We start from the raw sequence: 23,116 nt of genomic DNA on the forward strand, positions 1-23,116 counted from the left end.
CTTGAGATGGCAGAAACAATCCATGATTAACCATTAAAAAGCATTAAAACTGATTGAGCAATCTGGCAGATACTCACGACAAAAGCTTGTGCTGAGGTGTACAGGAAAGTATGGAATCCAATTGGTGATTAAAATTTCCATGATAAATGGAATTAAAAAAAGTAAAAAGTTACACACACACACACACACACACACACACACACACACACACACACACACACACACACACACACACACACACACATATATATATATATATATATATATATATATATATATATATATATATAAGAAATCTCTTTTTAATCACCAATTAATTATGATGACACTTGTTACTTTTATATGTATATTTTTTAATAAAAAGATATAATGTTATATTGTATGTACACCATATGTACCCAGAATTTATACAGAAACATTTGAAGTCTCAGAAAGTTCTCTTTCAGTATTAAATAGGCATGTGCTACATTTGAGTATATGCATGGACAGTATGACTCACTTATGACAGTATGTCTCATCATTGACCTGTGAGTCAGGTAAAATTGCTATATTCCTTTCCACCTACGGTTTCTCCCTCCCACCGATTGTGTCCCAGAGGAACGGAAGCAGGGGATAAGCCATCTTCAAGTACTTTGGGCCAGGGTAATTACATCCCTTATGTCAAGTTGCTATGGAGACAAAGAGGAGAGCAGCAATCAGTGCAAACATTTACTGTGGCTGATGGCTTTGTTTGAACTTACTGCGACATGTGATTGTGACTGAGAAATAATTCATTTGTTGTGAAAATTGGCGATTTAATACTGTACGATGACATGGCACACTAGAATAATTTACATACAGCAGTAAAATGTTTGTTACGCTTCAAATCATGACATACAATGAGAGAAAAAAATGCCACTATATCATCTTTCAAGACGACTTTACGTCAAAATAAGAATTTTGACTTTTAGTCCATGACTTGTTGAATAGATATAGTGTTGTAAGCAAAACACATTCGAAATAGACAATGGATTATAAGACCTTTAGATTGTATGTAATGGTCTTTCAGACGTGTGTGTTTAGTGACAGAAGCCATGTGTGCCACCAGGCCTGTTTCCATTAGTGACTCACTCCTTCCAGCCATTTCCAGTTCCATAATTTTTCTCTTGGGAGAAGAATGAGGCCTGGTAAATTCTCTTTTGTCCTGCTCATAAATCTAGAGTCGCCTAATTGGGTTAGAGTGTCTCGAATCCATCAGCAAACTGACAAAAGCCACCGCTGGGGAAGATTCTAGTATACAGAAATGACACTGGATCTAATCTGATGAAAGTTGGGTAGGGAACAGGAAATGCAACAGCAAAGAATACGCACGTGTAGATGGGTAAAAAGTGCTTTCGTTGATCTGGCATGTTTGTGAGGAGAATAATAAGCTGGCCTGATCTCACAAATGATGTGTTCTGCAGCTCATATCATGTCCAATATTGTTTTGTCTCCAGGTAGTCCTTTTCATCTGCAGTGTAAATAGGGTGAAACAGCAAATCGACAAACAGTGGGCTGGTTGTTCGCAGCTTTAGCCCGGTATCGGGTATCACTGCAGTGTGAGGTCTGCATTGTGGGATTTATCTCTTAGATAGGATCCATCCCCACAGAGCTTGTGACTCTGCTGCAGCCTTTAACAGCTCTTGAGAGAAACTGCTACGCTCACAGGCAGCCTGGCGAGGTGAAACATTGCCTTTTAATGCCAGAGCAGGGGAGAGAGGCAGGGAGATGGGGCATGAAGGAGAGACAGACACTGTACGCTCCTTAAGCAGCATGTTAGCACCTTCCCAGGAGAGCTCTCGTTCAGAGAAATCATTAAACCCGCTAGAACTGATGTACATCATGATGCACAGACATTCACTTTCTGCTTCTTTGTACATGTCACAGTGTGATCTCAGATATGCTCATTTCTATTCTTTTACATTTAAATGGCATTTAAAGTACTTCTATCATCCAAACGCTCACCTGAAGTTCAAAAACGATTTTTCAACACATACTAAATGCCTTGTTTTGCAAGTCTTAAAGAATTAATATCCATTTTCATGCTGCACATTATAATGTTGTGATACCTAAATTTATTGGTAGTATTTGAAATTATTGTTTTTAGTTTGTTATACTATTATACAAAAATAAAATGAATAAATAAAAATCTAACTATCTGTCTGTCTCTGTCTGTCTGTCTGTCAGTTGTTTCACTTGAGTTTTCTTAACTTTTTTATTTTTATTATTATACAGTGTAGACACTTTTAACACAAGTACAAACTATCTGATAATTATTCAATTAAAGCATATTAAATATATTTAAAAATGTATAAAAATGTATAATGTGCTTAATTCATTATTAACCAATAAATACAATAGTGCTGTTAAATCCATCACAATAAAATCCAAAATAAAAGTTTGTGTTTACTTAATATATGTATGTGTACTGTGTTTGTTTATACACACACACACACACACACACACACACACACACACACACACACACACACACACACACACACACACACACAGACACACACACACACACACACACACACACACACACACACACACACACACACACACATACACACACACACACACACACACACACCTATCTATCTATCTATCTATCTATCTATCTATCTATCTATCTATCTATCTATCTATCTATCTATCTATCTATCTATGTTGTATATCTTGTTCTATTATCACTTTTTATTCTATGCCAAAAATCAGGATATTAAGTAAAGATCATGATCAATGAAGATACTTCGTAAATTTCCTACAGTAAATGTATCAAAACATATTTTTTGATTAATAATATGTATTTCTAAGATATTAATTTAGCTTTAAAGGTAATTTTCTAAAAATTGTGCACGCTCAGATTCTAGATTTGCAAATAATTGGATCAAAATTGATATCAGTTTTGAAAAATGTACCCTTATGACTGGTTTTGTGACCCAGGGTCTGTGTGTATGTGTGTGTGTTATATATAAATATGAATATATATTACAAATATTTCTTTATGTAATATATACAATTATGTGTTTGCATACACAAACGTTTATTTTGAATGCAATTAATTGTGATGAATCAATTTGACAGCACTGTGAATGTATACTAAAAATGCAACAAGAGGTTTGAATGATTGACTGTCAGAAAAAGGTTTTCATTGTTTCACACAAATTATATGTTATGGTTGATGTCTTAATTTTGTATAGCACAGAAAGACAAATGACATTTTATATATTTTATTTTTTTGTTATTTTTAATGCTTTTTATACTTGCACAGCATCTGTGGTTGGTCTGATGGATTGTTTTCTTTGTGATTCAAACCTTTCCCTAAATTCTGAATGACTCATCAGCGCTATAACAAAACGAGAGGCCAGTGTGGACCAGACAACAGCTCTAGGCCCTCTCAGTGTGAAGACCACCCACATACATTACACTCCAATCCCCTGGTGCAATTACACAAAGGTCACTACAGATTAGTCAATTACTAAAGACTGAGAGCTTCAATACACTGTTTTCGCATGAAGAGAAGTGTGTATAAGGGCAAATAACAGCCAGTCGATAAGATTAAATTAGAAAAAGTAGAAAAAGGGATCATACCTGATAAAATCATTGGAGCTGTCAATATGCTATGCTATTCAAACTAATATAATTTCAGAGTTACAATGAATAAAAAATATTAGAATACATATTAGAATAATTCCTATAGCTATAGCGTATGTTTAATTAACATTTAGACACAATTCATAGAAAGTATTGTGTTTACAGGTGTTTATAGAGCTCCTGAAACATCAATCACACATTGAATAAAATATATGAATTAATCGTATAATGCTGACCAGTTATGTTTTATCATTCTACAGTTTAAACGTCTATAAGCCCGAGGAACTTGGCTTACTAAAGTAGAAACACATCAGCAACGTCAAATGTGTGTTATTTTTTAAACGCCTAAACAGCAGACATGCTTGTCGTGTTTATGAGGGTCTCTCCTCCTCCCCACGCCGCCCGCTGCGCTTCGGCTGTTCTCGGCTGTGTCCGCCAGAGGGCGCTCGGGCTCCGATGACAACACGCGCCATTCGATTGTGGAAAATGCCACCAGATGGCGGTTTAGGATTGCTGCTCTTCTGAAAGGCGCGGTTCCTTCTCCCGGTCCAATTTTCAATTAATAAATCCATATTTAGTAAAACTTTTATCGAATTCCGAATAGCGGGAACGCCAACCTTTGCGACCATGAGCATCGCAGGTGAGTTGTATGCATGTTTGTGCTGTTAGTGGTGTGTGAAGGTGAGCGGGTCTGGAGATTAAAGATGGAGGACAGCGGGGCTGGTGGGGGATGGGCGGCTTCTCCTCGGCTCTCGCACTGACTGCGTCTCCTCAGGCCAGATCCACACACCCGCAGCCGGGCTGTAGCGCCTCTTCTGCGGCTCCGCGACCCCTTACGGCTCGGTCATAAAGAAAGGGCTCATTTTCTTAAGGCAGAAGTGTAATTGAGCTTATTATGTGTCTGCAGACATTTATCAGTTTGTCGCAGATGTTGAGCTGCACTCATTATATAATAATCAGTTCATGGCAAACACTGATTGCTGCGGGCTCGAATAGATGCTGGTTTGGTTCTCAAGGTTTTTTTTTTTCTTTGTTCTTTTCTCTCTCTCTCTCTCTCTCTCTCTTATGACATGATGCTGGTCCCGTTATTTAATCTGTCAAATCCAAGAGATTATTTCAGACATGTCAACAACAGGTTTAAAATGTAATCTGGTGTGCTTTAGTCATGGTAACATGATTAATCCCAGTGTAAGAGATGGAGAGGAGAGAAGAAGCAGGCAGACAGGTGTAATACTATTGCTATAATAGAGGAATATGTGAGAGACTTCACTGGGTAAATGTGTGTGTGTGTGTGTGTGTGTGTGTCGGGGGGAGGGGTTGAGTTTTCACCTTTGTTTTCATCTGTACTTTCTCAGACTGTAGGAAGATCATTTAAACTAGTATTGAAACTTCACAGTCAGCCCACACTTGACTCGTTTCTTAACTGTTATTTCTCTATTTGACTAAGACAGGTTCTTCAGTAAGTCAACTTGGGTTAAACTACTGAGATAACTTAATTATTAATGACTTTAAAAGCTCTTCAGTAAAGGAGTTTTGTCTGAAATGCAATGTCTGGAGTTATTATCTGTCAAGTCAAGTTTAGCTTAATCTCAGAAACACAAGACCAATCCTCTTTCTTTCTTTCTTTCTTTCTTTCTTTCTTTCTTTCTTTCTTTCTTTCTTTCTTTCTATATGTCTGTCTGTCTGTCTGAAACCTCATTGTCTAGTAATTGCGTGTTGTGATCATCAAAAACAGCATATTGTATTTGTATTCTTAGATATGTACACCAGACAGCCAGACAGTGTTTGTCACTTACTTGTTGTGAATTAATTCCAGTTTTTTTCATTGTATTTTCATACTGTGTTTCTTTTTTTTTCTTTTCGTTAAATCAAGTGAATTTCATGCTGTATTCGCTGGACTTGTTAAAATCTTATAGCTGTGTTAAAGCAGTGGCTTCTCTTCAGTGTTAAATGTCTATGTTGTAATATTGCTGTAATGTTACTGAAAAGAGTGTTGTACTTTGTACTACGAGATGAGCAGCAGACAGGAAAACCACTAGATGACATTTTTTTTTTTTTATGAAGTGCAAATGATGTAACCATTTTTTGTGCAGGGTTGCCCAACGTAGCACATCCTGTGGTTAAAAGTGTGGGCATTAAAAAAACCATCTGAAGGAAACAGACTCCAGTTCAGTGTGTGAAATATATACCTGAGCGAACAGAGACAAGTCAACCTACTTGCATCTTCTTTTCCTAATGGATTGTAAGAATATAACCCTGCAAAACTCTAGAGGTGTTTAACTGTGGCTCACCAAGTCCTTTAGCAGCCAAAACCCATCTGTTCACCATTACTCCTCACAACACAATCATAATGACATCTTCCTTCCTAAAAAACATTGAGGAAGGCATGTGTGTGCTTGTACTTGTGATTTTGTTTTTATGATTGCAAGGAAGCCTGTTTATAAAGATCGGTTTGACGTCAGCAGACTGAGTTTACTTCAGTACCAGACATGCAGAGAAAATCTATTCATCTTTAAAAATAAAGGCCAGCTATGTCTTTAGTATATGTTATCTACAGAGAGATCTAGATAAATCAAATACATCTGGCATTATTCTGTGTATAGAAATTATTTATAAGGGAATTTTCAATGTGTTGGCTGCTATGATCACCTTGAGATTGAATATATATAACATAGCTGACTATATTAATAACGACAGATACCCTGTACTTTCAGAAGAGATATTATTAGGTTTACAGCTAGTAAATCATGCAAAAAAAATTCCAAATAACTTTCAGCTGCTTTGAATCAGTACTTGAGATCTCACAAGATTGCATTGTGCCTGTGTTTGCTGAAGGATTACTGTATTGGCTTTTTATCATGAAAAATGATAAACACAACATTTGTTTGACCTAAAATAGAGTTGATTTTGAATGGCTTTTGTGTTCGTTCTCTTGGCATGGTGCAACAGATTGTTTGCTGGCAGTTAATCAAAGTCTTTCTCAGACCTGAGGCCAAAGTCTGAATAATGAAAAGAGTGAACAACTTGAAAGTTCTAGTCTGTTGATATGGATGTCATATTAATGAACGAAAGAGGCTGTTTTGCTATGAAGTACTATCTACTTAAAAAAAAAAATATATCTATTTCTTCAGCATGGGGCAGATTCAGTAATACATGGTTGAATGAGCTACTAAACAAGTTTTTTTAAACAGACAGTAAAACTTATATCAAGTCAAATATCTGCACCCAACTTAACCCTTCCATTATTGAAATGTATCAACATACATTTTTGCTTCATATTTTTGGACTGCCAAAAGATGCCATTCTTATTTTAAATTGGTGCAACGGTCGTTTTCCAAATTTAACTGAAAATGCAACGTAGTGAGCTCATTTGACAATAATATAGCATGCAATTTTTAAAGTGTTTATTGATTTTCAGTTTATAAATGTGAAATAAATTAACATCAATTGCATATTTCATTTGTAAATGGGTGTTTCTTTAACTATTGGCACTTTTAGAAAATAAACTCTCTTAAAACACAGTTTTCACAATCTTAAGTTCCCAACGGTGAACACACATGATGCATTAGTCGCTTCTAAAGTCTCATTTCCACCATGCTGGTAAATGATTACACTAACCTTAAAAACCTTTGCTGGGGAAAAGTTGTTGATCATGTTGGGCACAAACTATTGGAAATCATAGTTTGTGTGCAAATTGATATCAGTTTAGCTAAATATAGAAAAGCTTTGTTGTTATTTTTTGCTCTTTATTTAGATTGTTATATAATTGTAGTAAAATAATTGTTTTTATAATGGCTTTTTAATGTATATCTTTATTTGATAGGGTAGAACCACAGTAAAATATTGTTGTTAATACATAAAAAGTCATTTGTAAGTTAAAAAGTTACAAAAATAAGAGGAAAATATACGTTTTAATAATGTTCAACCACCGGGTCGTAAAACTGGCCATAACTGAAGAAGCAGCGGTGTATTGCCAGCAAATGCTCCTCCTGTCAGCCGTGGCTCTGTACCAGATTTGTGAGAATACCAATTATTTCAGCTGACATCTTCAGTTTGTCAGCACACTGCTCCGATACGTCTGACAGTACGGATATGTGATTATTTTACCCTCTAAACAGCCGTGAATGGGGCTTTTGTGTTCAGTGAAAGAGCGTGATTGAAGCTTGTTAAAGTGCAGCAGCTCTGAGAGTGAGACGGCTCCATGCTGTGTCTCTCCTCCCTCTCCTGCAGTCTCCATTTTGTGAGCGCCTGCAGCGGGGCGGCCATGACTGCTGCCGCAGTGACACCAACACAAAAGCACTCTGCCTGTCCCATTCAGCTGCATGTGGCCGGCGCAGACTCACTGCTGTGTGGATGAAAGTGCTTTTGTTGTTGTTTAGGTTGATGTCTGTAAAGGATTTAATGGTCAAGAGTATTGCCAGCCTCTAGTGAAGCTCCCAGTGGATCTGTCTCATCGGTTATTAGTTTCTCACACATTCAGCAGCAGCTGCTGGTGTGTGTGTGTGTTAGAGAATGGGAAATTTCTTTCTCATTCTAAAGGACTTCTCTTTTTCACAGTTAATGTGTGTTTGGCGACTCTGCTGAACAAACCCTCCAGAATCAAAGCAGGAAGTCAGCACACTGACATGCCTCAGAGCTGCAGCTGCGCTCACACACCACACCTAGTAAAGTTATTTTACACTGAGTCAACACTCAGGTTCAATGTACATTAAGTGTTCTTTACATTTGTTAGTCATGGTGTGGTAGGCATGGATATTAGCAGGGACCTGGCAATATGACGTTGTTTTGAATTCTGGACCACACTACATCAATAGTTTTTTTTTGTTGTTGTTGTTGTTAAACTGATAATGCTCTCTGCCATACGCATTTGACTTTAGTATTTTGCACAAATTATATTGGGTTGTTATATTAGGTCATGTGACCCAATGCTACAGTGTTTTGTTTTCTCACTTGCACTGAATGGTGGTAAATTGTCCACCCATTATAAATTAGACTTATTTGCTCTCATTTGTTTTTGGAAAAACATGGAAGTGTTTGGTAGCTTCTAAATTCATCCCTGTTTGGATTCTAAGGAATGAATGGTGCTAAGCTAAATGCTAGCATAGTGGCGCCATGCGCTTCAGTGATTGAGTGTATGCGCACTGAGACAGAAGAGGTAAATTTGAGGAAAGAACATATTGGTAAATGGAAAAACGGTGGCATTTCCCATTAATATCCTATATACTGACTATGTTTAATATAAACCAACTGTGCTTACATAAATACAAGACAGGAATTTTGACATCATTTTTGCAAGACTTAAAAGCATGTGCAAATGATACATTACGTCATCTGTCCCAAGAGTCTTGGATATAAGCACGAAACCTACGGAATGAGTAGCAAAATACCCACCATCCTGTGCCAAATTTCAAGTACTGCTCTGTTTCCTCTGTTAATTACCCGACTGTGAATGATGTGAGGGGCATCACTATGATGCCACTGACAAGCCAGTTGTGGCAAGAATGATTTTTGGGGTGGCGGCCCACCACAGCGTGTTTCCATGTAGTGGAAACACTGCTATATATGGAAACACTACTATATATATCTGCCAAATAAGAAAAAAGATGGTGCATCTACAAATGGTTTAAGTTAGGGTAATTATTAGGGATGCAACAATACAGTTAACCCAAGGTTTAATACATACTTCGTTTTTTCAACCACGTTTCGGTTCGGTTTTCATGACTTGGCAGTGTTTTTTTGCAACAAATTTGAACAACAACAACAAAAAACTCCACTAAAGTTTGGATTATTATATGTCTACTTAAAATTTATTTGGATATTTATTTGGATAATTCTCAATTTATTTTTCAGATTTTTAACCAAAATAGGATGGATTGGCCACTATTGAGCACTATAAACACATGTAATGTTTGTGTTTCATTCATACTGGTAGCCAGAGGGTTTTGAAGAATGTAACATAAGGACAATAAACATTCGCCTTCAACAATATATGGTTTATGGTTTATGTTCTCTGATAAAAATAGCTCTGGTATTTTCATAATGATTAAGTATATTTGTAAGCCACTGCTAATCGACATAGCCTTTATTACAGTAAAAAATATATATATTCAGACTTATTCTGTGATAAGAAGCCACATCAGATCATAAAAGGAAGTTTTCTAACACTCAACTAATGTTGTGAAGTAAATACAAGTTATAATGTTCTTTTGTTGGACAGCAGGTTTATATGCAAGTCATTACAAGGGAAGATGCTCGGCTTGTGTTGCCGTTTCAAATGCACTTTATAAGCGTAGAGATGTTTCTTCATCTCAGCACGTGAAATCAGGGCACACAGCCAATTCTGAGAGTAATAAAATACAGAAATTTAAAAGCAAAACCAAAAAAACACAATTCACAAGTGCGTATTGAACCATGGATGTCATACCGAACGGTTCAGTAATGTATTGAGAATTGTGACATCCATAGTAATTATATTTGAGTAATTGATGTGACTGGTTTTCGGATGATATATTAAATGTGCAGATTTCTGAGAAACGCTTTTGACAATTAAAATCACAGATCTTAATCGCTCCACCTCCAAATTCACAAACTATTAATTAACCTCAGGCCCCTCCCCCATCATGAGTGAACGCGTCCCTTATTGGTGATTGGCTAGAAGTGTGTTTGGGAGCATGGTCTGATCCACTTTTAACAGTGTTTCTCAGGAATTGCTTACTCCATGTGTAAACCAGTCATAGTAGCAGTAGGGTTCCTGATATTTCAGCCAAACATATTTTGTATATTGCTACTATAGTAAAATTTGGGTTATAGTGAAGTGTGTCTGCTCTGCTGGGAGGTTTGTCTGTTGTAGTTAATCTCTGTTTTGTGCATGAAAAAGATGCTGACAGTCAAAATGCACTGAGAAGAACAAATTGAAGTCTGTTTCAGCTAATGGTTTTGCATGGGTAAACAAAAAGCTTTGTAAAATATTGTTATGTTGCCGAATTTTTGGTGCATCAGTTGAAAAAGGTCTTTGTACACTACTACTTGTTCCTAATCTGGGTCTGTCAGCAATTTAAATTTAGGAGAATTTCTAGGACACACTAGAGGTTTTACTGTATTTGAGCTTTTCCTTGTGCTGTTCTATTGTTTAGCAGATAGTGATGAAGGACGATTATAGCGAGCCCAGCGTTCAGGGTTAATCCTGGAGACTTCCCATCAGTGGAGAAAGATCCCTAGAGATTAAAGGCTTCTCACGTCCCCTGGGTCAGTCATCTGCTGTTTGGAGCACCTCATCTCATTAGTGTGCAGTTAAAGCCTTATGCTTTAAATGGTGTGATGTCTCTGAGAGATTTAGCTGTTACACCGAGGGGCAGCTACAGAAAGTGCACTTTTCTAGTTACACAGTGCAGTTAAACACTTAAAAATGTATGAATGTCATTGCATTAGACATGAAACCAAATGACTTCTGCAAACAAACAATGCCAGATCTTTTAATGATCTAAGTTCACTTTCCCGAGCCAGGTGCATTTAAATGTTTCTAAAATGCACACTTTCTAGTCAAGGAAAAGGCTGCGGGACAATAAAGCGGCTGATGTCTTGACGTTCACATTTAGATTTACATTTAGATTGACACTTTTGGTCTGAAAAGATTATTAAATATGAAAAATGACATGAATATATTATCAATTGCAGCCATTTTTGGGGCCAGCATAAAGACATTGATTACCTGCCATACAGGTAATATGTCTGGATTAGGCATGTCTTGTAATAACTAAATACTATAATACTTTTGCTAACCTTGGAACAACATATAAAGCTACCTGATATTGCTCAATCACAATCGCAAAGTTTAATCACAATATATAAACCTTGCAGGTAATTGGCTTCACCGTCTGTTTGATTGCATGTCATTTGTAACTTACTGCATGATTCTTACTGTACATTTCTGCCATAGACACCACTAATAACCTACTTCTAAATATAATGTAGAAACTTTAAAGCTGCTTTGCAAAGATTTGTATTGTGAAATGCACTACACAAATAAACTTGAATTGAATTGAATTGAATTGTAATAGACGGACATTGAACAGGTTGTTATAGTAAAAAACAATAAAAAACAAAACAAAAAACATGACTAATTTTCATTTATTTTAACTTCATGTGTTATAATATCTAAAACTGAAATAACAATAAATTAAAATTACATGGACATATGTAAAAAAAAAGACAAAATAATAATAATAAAAAACAATTATATAAAAAAAAAAAGTATAAAATGACAAAAATGCAAAAAGAAAAAAACTATTTAAAAATATTATTTAAAGACTAGTAGTATCTGATTGGCATTTTACTCTTTTGTAGTATTGGCCATAAAGAAACTCTTCTGTTCAACCACCAGTAACATTATTTCATCTCTTGCTAGTTCCTATTTTCAGCTATTTCCCACATCCTGTCGGGTCTGGTGTTTCTTTCTGTGGACTTCACATTGTGATTCTTAAAATGTCTCTGCGCTCAGCCGTCATCCCCTCACATCCCCTCACCTGACATTCCTCTCCCGCAGGTGAATGGCCTCTTTTATAGCATATTTCTCAGAGACGTGACAATGACTTCATCGTCTCAACATAGCCCTTTTGTTAACACTGCACTCGGCTGGTTATGTGCAGACTAAGGCTTTTCCTTCATCACATTCCGTATGTTCTGTACACTTTCCCACGGACACGACTGAGGGTCCTGAAACATGTGAGATTCAAGGAGAGCAGATGGAATTACAGACTGTGGTGAACACATCAACAGAAAACTCAAGCTGCTGACTTAAACAGATCTGGTTTCAGTAATGTAATGCAATTCTCCTTCTCTGTAAGGCAAAAAGTGTCCACTTATCCATTCAACTGGATCATGAGTTTGGATGAAAATAGTGCTTTATTCAACTGCACCTTTTTGCATGCACAACCTCAAAATCACACACACTGCCATTATCTTGTTTTTCTCGCTCCGCAGAACAGATGGCAATTTTTTTAAATGAGTGTAATTGATGTGCCACTAGCTGATTTCAAATCTGTTTTTTGAATACCCATAATTGTTTTCATTTCTTTATTCTGTCTGGACTAACAAACTACAAGAGATTCTTTGATCTGAGTTTACGTCACAGTCGAGGAAAACGGAAAAGCCTTAATGCGATCACAGGGTTTTCAAGAAATCCTCATTTCTCTTCAGGGACAGAGACATTCTGTTTCCGCATCTTAACATGTCATTTCACCCTGTGTCACTTAAAGAGGCGATCAGTTTATTCTGTTCACCGGTCTCCCATCACCTTCCATTGATTTACTCTTAATCGAGTTTGTGCCCTTGACCAAACAGAGGTAGAGTCGTTCAGCTAATGCCTTCGCATTTTGTTCAAGAACACATCAGTGTTCTTACTGATGCTTTTGTTCCTCTGTGAAAAATGTATGTTTGTTCAAGTAAACATGAGAAACCATTTTACTTCTGTAATGTAATATAACTCTGGGTAAACCATGTAATCATCTGTATTTTTATTAAAGATGACAGACAAGAATCTATTTTCTAAAACCAGGTCAGGACCCCGCAAGAAGAAAGTCATTGATTTTATGTCGACTTTAAAAGCAGAATATAGTTTAGTTGTTCAAAAACACATTTTTGTAAGGGAAATTAAGAAACATTGTAAACTCTAAAATCTCACAGTGGTTATACAAATCTAATAATCCATTTTTTTATGTTACAGCAGGTCATCCACCCTGCTCTTCAGCTCTCCTAATGTACTGCTGGGCTTCATCCTATTGTTTTATTTAGGAGCTAATGTTTTAATTCCAGTTCATTCTGGCTACATCTGACACCTTCTTGATAATTTACCAGCTGTCTGATAATGCACAGAAAGCTGCTCAGTAAATCAAGTGATACTTGAATTGGTAAATATGTTCTGCCTTCATTTTCTAATAATATAAATATACGCATACTACATAAGTCTTTATATAGAAATGTTATATATTTGTTATTTAATTCAGCTTCAAAATGTTTTCTGTTGTGTCCCCATGTTTCTTTGATGACAGCAGCATTGGAAATGCATAAACTCCACAAATATGTGTCAAACCTAAAGACCATGTTCTCCAGCAGATGATCCAAAGAGCGTCTTGTGTCTCAATAGAAGCAAGAACATCTGTACAGCTGTCTGTGCAAAAGGGTCACATCATCAACATCGCAAATTTGAATTAGTAGAAAAAAACCCAGAATTGTAAAAATATTTTACTTTTTTGTATTTTTATATTTTTTAAATATATTTTTAAATCCTTTCTATGCCCAGATTTAAATAAAAATATTTATCCCAGATCTTGAATGTGGTTTCAGACTTATAGACCCCAGTTTGTCATATATATATATATATATATATATATTAGGGCTGTCAGTCATTTCAATTCTTTTATCTAATTAATTACAGGGTGTTGCAACTTTATTTTTAGTTTTTTTTTCTCTTTATGTTTATATTATTAATAACATCCAGTTTAAAAGTTTACAGTCAGTAATTGTTGTCATAAAAAAAAGAAGCTTTTATTCAGCGAAGATACATAAAATTATTTCAGAATCATAAAAATCTCATATTCACTTTTTTTTTTTATATGCTTAACATTTTCAAAATGCTTTTACGTCCTGTATTAAATGTTTACAATGTTTTTTTAGACCCAAGTTGATTTATTATTTGTAGTGTATATATTGCTAATGGTTGTGGACATGTTAGTCCAGTCAACTCTATCTTCTCCTGCAGCGCAGCCTTGATGTACGGCTGTATAATGTTTGAATTTCATGGATTCACTGTGAAAATCATTAGAGGAGCCGGCGTCCTTGAATGATCCACGTCCTCAGAGACTGTAGTTAGAGTGAATGGTTTGTCCTGAGCCATTGAACGAACTTCTCCCTCTGGGTGCATTGAATTACATTCAAGTTGACTGTAAGTGGTTGTGGAATTAAAAAACCTCCTCATGTAATCTTAAAGTAATTCTTTCTGTATCGGTCAATATTTGTGAAAGCACGCCTGCTGTCTCTCACGTGGGTGTCGTTTGTTGATTAATAGCTCTGTTGTGTGTGTGCGTGTGCGTGCGTGCACGTGTAGTAGTTGGCAGGGATGTGAGCGTGCTTCACGCATGCGTGTGTTGCTTTTACTGTAAAGCACTTAACATGCATGACATGTATTCCAGAAGACAGGCGTTACCATGGCAACCCGTGTAGGTCATAAGCTGCAGGTTTGATTTGATTGGCTGAATGAAGCGAGCGCACACGGGAGAGATCAGTCAGCGTGCAGGACTGTTTATCTACAGGATGTCCTTTTGGATCTGCTCTACCAATCTGATTTCTCTCTTCAGCTATTTTATCTTTAGAGGCACTAAGAATTGCTCTGGCTTTCCATATTTAAACATGCTCCCTGTTTCACATTCAGTTTGAAGACTGTTATTGGATTTGATGTGTCTGAACTTTAGTACTGGTGGTGTTTTGTTTTGTTTTGTGTGTTTGTCATATAAGTCATATAAAATAATATTCAGATTTTTTTGTGTCTGTGAGTTACTTGAATTTTTCACCTCATCTTGGGCGGCTTGACTAAAATGTTATATCATGATGTAAATCATTTATTTCACAGTAACAGTATGGGCCAATATCACTTTGTAAAATTGTATTTATATATTTATTTTTGATAACAGTTAATTAAGTATAGTTGAAGCTACTTTATTTTGAGTATTTTCTCTTTATGTTTGAACATATGCTAAGGTTTAAAAGTCAGTGAGATTTTTTATTAAAACTTTTTTGATCACGATTGAGTGTAGTTAACATTGTTGCATAAGATTTCTATTTCAACATTAATAACACTGAGTACGCTTACATGGACAACAATATTCAGGTATTAACACGATTAAGAAAATTAGGACTGCACGATAAATCGCATGCAATATTTAATGTCCATTTTGTCAGTAATGCACAAAGATGCGCAAAATATGATGGTGGTTTTGCGCAGCTTGTCAGTGAACAATTGTGTTTTAAATGCTGAGCCATGTGAAAGCGCGCTGGTGAGGGAGAATTACATCTGATTACAGAACCGGCTTTACTGAGAAAAAAAGGGAATTAAATATTGCATGCGATTTATTGTGCAGCCCTAACTCGATTAAGAATCTACCATGTAAACAGAGATTTTTTACTACCTTAATCTGGCTAAAGTCATACTCGAAGTTAGCACATATCAAATTAAGACGTGTAGGGATGTAACAGTATGAAAATTTCTTATCACGATTATAGTGACCAAAATGATCCCGGTTACCAGTATTATCACGGTATTGTTAAAATGTGCTGGAGATGTTCAAAAAGTACCAACACATAAATCCAGGGCCTAAAGCTAACTTTTTGCCACACTTGCCAATGGCCGGCGACATAATAAAATTTACTGGATAAATGTTTTTTGCAAAAATAGTTATTACTACTACAGTGACTTAACATATTTACAATGTTTTTAATTTGTCCTGCTAGTGCATTTTCCCTAAATTTTGGCCGCCGACAGACCAGGATCTTGTCTTCACGACAACAATATCTGTACTTCATGTTGAGCATAAATATAAAGCCTACTGATAAAGGACACCGTCAACAGTATTGACGGCAAAGTAGACTATGTTTGACAGATGCAATATGCTAGTGTGTCACCGGCCTAGTTTTCAAAAGAAATCACGCGAGTGTGAACATCACTAAAACTAGGAAAAAAACGATTGTAATTCAAACGCAGCTCCCATCGGCATTTAAACAAACATTTGCTCTTAATTCCGATCGGTCCAACGCAATAACGAAATCTGAGCAGGTCTGAAAACTGAAACCGTTGATGCTGCAACTTTACACTTTGGAAAAGTTATATATTTTAAATATGAGCAGGCCTACAAGCTGGGATTGGTAATACTGCACTGTAATCATAGTTATTTACATTTTTCATTATATTTTATTATGATTATGGTTTGAGACTGAGAGTATTTTATTTAGTGGAAAACTTTGCAGCAGTATTTTATTTCTTATTCTTTTTTATTTTATATATATATTTTATTAAAAAGTATTTTAAAAAAGTGTAAACAAATTGTTAAAAAAAGTTTATAGTAATAAACAACCTGTAGTTTAATGTTTGCATTTCTTTCCCTTACTGTACCGAAAATGAACCGAACCGTGACTTTAAAACCGAGGTACGTACCGAACTGTGATTTTTGCATACCGTTACACCCCTAGTAAATATTATATATTAGCAACAGACTATGTTCCAGATGTTGCAGATTTGTAACACCATTGTACTTGTTTTAAGCATGCAACTTTGACTTTGCATTCAATATTTTGCAACTTAAATATGCTTAAATATGACTTATTTTCCTGTAGTTATAGATTCAGCAACGGCAGCATAGAAATCTGGTGCAAAAATACTGTGCAATGATTGAGTTGATAATGAAAGTATTAGTATTGTAAAATGAATATTGAAATTGAAATGAAATTCATTCAGAAACCATATATCGGTTGAATCAGTTGAACAATTAATGCAGCAAGTTGTGACGTTGCTTGGCAGCTGCAATAAGCTAATATCTTTATAACAGACACCCCTCGTTCATTACAGTAGACCGTTGACACATTTCTACTGTTGCATGGCACACATTTCCACCCACTTAATGTTTTTTTATATCAGTATAAAAATGGAAAATTGATGTCATGCAGGATCTTGTTGTAAATTACTATTGAATATATATATATATTTTTTTAATTAATGAACATCCCTTCCCTCTGTGAAATGTGTCTTTTGTAATTCTGCAGATAAATCGAACATGATCTCAGCCCGTGAATCACTCTAAATTATTAGAGTCACATTTTTCATTTTCTATCTTGGTGTTCTGAATGACTACTCTCTCTCTCTCTCAGCCTCAAAACATCACTGCAAATAAATCATCCCTGCATCTGAGTGAAATTGTGTGTTGTGCAATGATGATCTGATGTGTTTGAGCTCACACCTGTGTGTTTTCTCCTCTCATCACATCATTACAGTCACATGTGACATGCTGTTTCTCATAACATCTAATCATTTACTCTACTGTAGCATTATACTTTAGGGCTTTAAACTGAAATGAGCAGTGAAGACTGGAGTGAAGTCAGCATATGGGTTGTTGGGGTTATATGAATGTATGTGTTGGGTACTGTAAAAGTGCTAAATGAGCTGTTTATTGAGCTCCCAAATGAGCTGGGGAAGAATGTGTGGTTTAATGTCTCTGTTGTGTTGCTTCACTCCACACCCATTCTAAAGTATGCTCAACTTTCATACAAAAAGTTCTAGCTTCACTTTATTGTAATGTTCACATAATAGCACATATTTTGGTTGTTACAAGGATGGACAGCATGTAAATGTAAATAATTTAGGAATTTGGGACACACACACACACACACACACACACACACATATGTAATGTCACAATATCCTGTGCAATGTTTGTTTAGACTGTGAATGAGTGTGAATTAAAGTAGATACATGTAGATACAACGGTGATGCTCACAGAGGACAAATTTCAGCTTTGAGTTTTCTGAATTTGTACATATCTTTTTAATGGCTTGAGCTGAACTCTGGCAATGATAAATGTGCCATTTATGTAATTTTTAGTGCTGCTTGACATTTCATGGCTGGAAGGTTTCTGTTAATGAAACAAGTGTGGCTCGGAAAGAACAGATATTGGGATATTGGCTTGTGGAAATTCAGCATCTTGGAACAGCGAACATGTTCCCACCCCCTAAAATTAGACGGTTAGGAATGCATTGGGGTTAGTGGTAATACATGATGTCATAATATTTATTAACCACCTCAGCACTTCATACATTTTTCACATATTTTTTGTTGCATAGGTTTGTATTTGTAATGCTTATCTTTTTAAAAGCTCATCTTCATCACGTCATCTAAACATGCTGCCTAATGTGTCCATTATTATTTTGCTAGTGGTTTTCAAATATTTTTCATTCAAACCCATTCAAAGGAGAAAGTTATCAGCAGAGGAAGGCAATTTTAGTTTAGTCTTGGTGTTTTCAAGCTTTGTTTTATGCAATCTGACGGTTTGTCAGACATTTTCAACAGATCCATTTCCTAGAGCCTTGTTTCTCTAGAGCCGTTCTCAGGTTGTTCTGCTTTATTGAGGCCCTGTTTCTGAGCAGAGCGGCCTAAAACAGAGGTTGTTACACTCAGAACTCGCTGTGTGGTACATTGCTCAGTGTGTCTTTGGAGGCTTGTTTTGGGAAAGTGCTTTGTTGCTGGCCATTATAGATTAAAATGCAGCTGATGTACTATAATATTGTCTCGGCTCTAGACCTGTTACAATAGCAACGTTTTTTTGTTGTGTTTTTTTGCCCCAGAAATAATTGCGATAAGCCAAATCATTGTAATTTTAACACCATTTTATAAATATATAATCATAATATAACAAAATAATAATGCAAGAAGGCCTACTCACTTTTAATTTTTTGCGGCCCTTCTTTTCTTGTAAATTAAGGGTAAACACTTGCTGAAAAACACAATCATTACTCATCAGTCTGATGTCCGTATGAACAAAGGCACAGATCCCTAAACAATCTGCAGAATAAACTTTTTTGTAGAAGCATTTTTTATGTTTAAACTAGCACCTATATAATGGCCGATATATTGCATAACCAAAAATTATTGAGGTCATGTATATCATGTCGATATATTGATTATTGTGACAGGACTACTTGGCCTCACTTGGCAGAATAGCAGACAGTATGACGTAATTCTGATATAATTTATTGGCATCCCTTTGAGAATGTTGCACAACTTCTGCTCTGCTTTTAAACCACTAGTGTAATTTAATAATTATATGAGTGCATAATAAGCTATTATGATGTGCCCTGGCTTGACTTCCTTAGTAATTAATGTGCTTACAGAACACAAATAGCTAAGATGAGTACATAGAACTCTTCACTGCAAACAAGATTTGTTATATATATATAAATATATATTTATTTATTTTTTAAATGTATTTTTGGATGTTTTTGCCTTTTTTCTGAAAGGACATTAATGACAGGATGCAAAGTAGGAAATAGGATTGGGGGGGATTGGGAAAGTTCAACAACCTGGGGTTTGAACTCGGATGCCTGTAGCACAATGGCGATATACAGTATGTTGGCACAGTGCCCACAAGGCTTTTTCTTGCTCCATGGACCCTTTTCACATTTCCAGGTTCTTAGAAGCAGAAATAATCATAGCTGGGTAAACTTCAGTAGAACAACTTCAGTAACTACAACAAATATTATTTTTGTGTTCCCATTTGCTGTAAAATAATGTATGTAGTGGTCGACCGATATAACGCAAAGGCCGATTTATCAGCAGATATTTGGTATCTTTCATACGGAGCCCCGCACATGACATGCAAGAAAAAATAAATAAATTGTGCACACAATTTATTAATTCGTTCCCTCAATTTACTAAAATGTGCACTATTTAGTAAATCGAGGGAACGAATTAGTAAATCGTGTGCACAATTTATAAAAAGAGTTAACGAAATGGTAAATCGAGGGAACGCAATAGTAACCGTGTGCATGTTTTAGTACATTGAGGGAATGAATTAGTAAATCATGCACATGATTTAGCCTACAATTTTTTTCTGCATGTCATGTGCGGGGCTCCGTACTTTCAAATATCGGCATCGGCCGATACGTTTTTCTGTTTGGCCGATGCGTTCAAGTTCAGTCTGTGTGGAAACACTTGACTGGTCTACAGAAAGCCAAGTCCTAATCCCTGATGAACACCTCTGGTGTGATTTTTAAAAGCAGACCTTGAGCCAAAAACTCATCACCAAACACAGATGATTGTACATACAGTACACTATAAGGACAAAAGTATTGGGACACCCCTTCTTTAAAACTGTGGCAACAAAGATGGAAACATAATTCATGTTTTTAACAATTGTATTTCCATCTCTGCTGCAACAGCTTTGAAAGTGTCTAAAATAACTGTACCCATATGTACAAGTCATTAGTGTGTGGTGATGAGTTTTTGGCTCAAGGTCTGCTTTTAAAGTCACACCAGAGGTGTTCGTCTGGGATTAGGCTTTCTGCAGACCAGTCAAGCTCTTCCACACTGACTGAATCAATCATTTCTTTTCAAATCATGAACCTTGCCTTATACACAGAGGCATTGTCATGTTACAATAGAAAACTATCCTGTCCAAACTGCTGCTATAAAATTAGAAGCACACAATTCCCTAGAATATAATTATACTTAAACATTAAGATCTGTACTGATGGAAATAACTAAAGTAGTCAGACTTGTTAATTAGATGGGAGTGTCCCAATACCTTTGGCAATATAGTGTGGAATATGTCTTAAATTAAACAGTCAAAACCAAAATCACAGTCTTTTTGTGATAATACAGGTAATACAGGTTTACCAAGACTGTGATGGTGGCTAATGTTGTACATCACGTGCATGTTTGTGCTTCCTACCATGCAAAGAAACTTCTGTTGGTCTGTTTCATCACAGATTACAGCTTGAGTTTACCACTCGTCTAAACTAACGTGTGGAAGGTTTTTAAAAATGTACTTTATGGTTTATTAGGTTGAGGGAGGAAGAGAAGGTCCGTGAGAGCTGTGAAACAGAGGTGATTATATCAGAGAAGACAGATCTCTCATAAAAAAAAAGAAAAAAAGGAGCCACTATTTTTCCTCACAGTAGTGCTCATTAATCACATCTCCACATGACTTGAGAATGAGAGAGAGAGAGAAACTGTATAAAGGCAAACTATTGTACCTGATAAATCCATGTTATTTTTTTCTTCTGGAATCCACAGTTACTGGAGGCCATTGATGCCTTAACAGCATGCTCCTCATCTGTTAATTGCTATAATTTTTTTGTGTTTGACTGTGATATTCATTTTGTCTATTACTATTGTCCTCCTCGTTCATGTTCTCTGCTGTTCTTGCTCTGTTTTTCTATTTTCTGTTATTGCTTTGGCAATAGGAAGCAATTTTGTTATGCCAATAAAGCACTTGAGAGAGAGAGAGAGAGAGAGAGAGAGAGAGCGAATGTCCGTCTCGACTGCATTAGCCCATTTCAATGCGCCTCATTGATTCTGCTGAACATGAGGAGCAGATGAAGGTCGTCTATTTACGCCCACACTAGTTTTTATACTATAACTTTTTGCTGGTTGTTTTCTTGTTCCTTTAAGAAAAGCTCATGGTGTACTAGGCATAAAGATTTTATTTTAATGCAAACCCTCTTGCAGCCTCTAATTTTAGAAGTTATTATTATATATGTATTTGTAGGATTGTGTGATGTATATTGACTCATGTTTTGACTCATGAGTGAGTCAGGCTGTGAATTCAAACAGCAAATCAATAAAACACAGCCAGAGACTCACTGAATCACTTCCAGAAACAACATAAACAAGCTCTCCAACACTTTTATTTAGACATTGATCAATCATTCCTCCCCACAGAGAACTCAAACCAAAGCCACTGTCTGGAAGTTAGCTGCTTTGACGTGATGGATCCATGTGGCGTCTGGCTGATAAGTTGCTTTTTATTGTCCATTGAGAAAAAACTAAGGTTATGATGAGTGTTTTAGTATGTGTCAGCTAATACACCGTGAACATTAAAAGCAAGTCATGCATGGCATCAAAATTAGAATGATAATTAGTTGGTGATATAAAGAACAATACTTAGTGCATTGCAGCATGTAGTTGATAAAGTTGTGCATACATTGGTTAAAACACACATCGTATCTCAATAATAAAAAGGCATGAAAGCCCTTAAAAAAAATTCCTGCCTACAGTATGTTTTACATTGGCTGGGAGCAAGCAACTTGACCCCACCCACATGTAATTTTACATTTAGCTGACACTTTTATCCAAAGCAACTTACAATTGCTATATATGTCAGAGATCACACGCCTCTGGAGCAACTAGGGATTAAGTGGTTTAGTTTGCTCAGGGACACATTGGTGTCTCAAAGTGGATTCGAACCCAGGTTTCTCACACCAAAGACATGTGTCTTATCCACTGCGCTAACACCACCCATTTTTTTTTTTACTGATGACTGCTTCTCTAATCTTGGGGAGTTACATTTTTTTTTTAAATCTGTCGTTTCCGACATTCTGTACATGTAGACTAATCACAACAGACTAGGCCATCTGAACAATCAGATCAGAGTAGGGTCATGTAAAGGAGGGGTGTAGAGATCTTCGAACTGCTTCGAGCGGATGGAAAATGAGGTGATATTTAATGTATATTTTGAGAATAAAAGTGCATAAAAGTGTTTTTTGGCCTTGCATGCATGTAATCCTATTGTAGGAAACTCCCAAAACAATATTGAGAACTGTAAAAATAGCATAACAGTGGCACTTTAATGCAGTAACATTAACAATGAGCAATAGCTACATTTGCTTCAGAAGTTATTAATCATTGTTAAAAAATTACAACACTTAGTTCACATTAGCTCAGTTGATTTTAAAGTGTTTT

At 36.1% G+C, this 23,116-nt stretch overlaps 1 protein-coding gene across 1 annotated transcript in view; it reads left to right on the forward strand.

The window, feature by feature from the left end:
• Window positions 1-4,074: 4,074 nt before the first annotated feature.
• stag1a (stromal antigen 1a) overlaps window positions 4,075-23,116 on the forward strand; it is a 39,478-nt gene continuing 20,436 nt past the window's right edge. Inside the window, exon 1 of the mRNA XM_052547698.1 lies at window positions 4,075-4,258. The gene's annotated coding sequence lies outside the window, so the exon portion shown is untranslated. The remainder of the gene's footprint in view (window positions 4,259-23,116) is intronic.

The sequence above is a fragment of the Carassius gibelio genome, chromosome B2 (genome assembly GCF_023724105.1).
Source record: "Carassius gibelio isolate Cgi1373 ecotype wild population from Czech Republic chromosome B2, carGib1.2-hapl.c, whole genome shotgun sequence".
Lineage (NCBI taxonomy): Eukaryota > Metazoa > Chordata > Actinopteri > Cypriniformes > Cyprinidae > Carassius > Carassius gibelio.